We start from the raw sequence: 899 nt of genomic DNA, 5'->3' as shown, positions 1-899 counted from the left end.
TATATATATATATATATATATATATATATATATATATATATATATATATTGCATATTATGTAAATATCATGTGTATATGAGCTTTACATTTATGCACGAATATATTTCACGAAGCATATGAATATTAGACATACACATAAATATATTCATATAGGCATATATATGCATATGCGTATATCGCATTTACATGCACACACACACACACACATATATATATATATATATGTGTGTGTGTGTGTGTGTGTGTGTGTGTGTGTATGTATGTGTGTGTGTGGGTGTGTACTTGTATCCATCTATATATGGTTATATATTCATGTATGTATGTGATGTGTATGAGCTCCATGCCTATGTGTTTATGCCACTCTAGCATTCTATCTGTATGTGTGCGGATATTGCACGTGATTGTTGGAAATATCGAAGACTCAAAACTGCATCAGATTCATTTATTATCACGCTGTATATATTTGGAAACCTTAGCAGAACAAGAGAATTATAAAGTGAAATGCAAGTCTCTGAAATGGAATTTACTCCTACGTGTATGTGTAATTCTTCTCATTGAATGTCTACCTCTTATGTGTCTTTCAATAAGTTCCTGTCGTTTTAACGCATTCATTTTATTACGTGAATGTTTTATGAAAATCTGCTTACGTCCATATTGTATGCATATCGTGCATTAAATCACAAATACATAAAAGCAATAATGAGGAAGAACTTGTATCACACTTTGTATCGAGCAAATATCTGTGTGTTTTCTTCTATTGGGTGTGTGTATATGTATGTAGATACACACACACACACACACTCACTCGCACACACCCTTATACACGCAAATACACGCACACACACACACACACACACACACATATATATATATATATATATATATATATATATATATA

The sequence above is a fragment of the Octopus bimaculoides genome, chromosome 11 (genome assembly GCF_001194135.2).
Source record: "Octopus bimaculoides isolate UCB-OBI-ISO-001 chromosome 11, ASM119413v2, whole genome shotgun sequence".
In the NCBI taxonomy this organism is placed as follows: domain Eukaryota; kingdom Metazoa; phylum Mollusca; class Cephalopoda; order Octopoda; family Octopodidae; genus Octopus; species Octopus bimaculoides.
The sequence above is the reverse complement of the archived record's forward strand: the minus strand, read 5'-3'. Positions refer to the sequence as shown.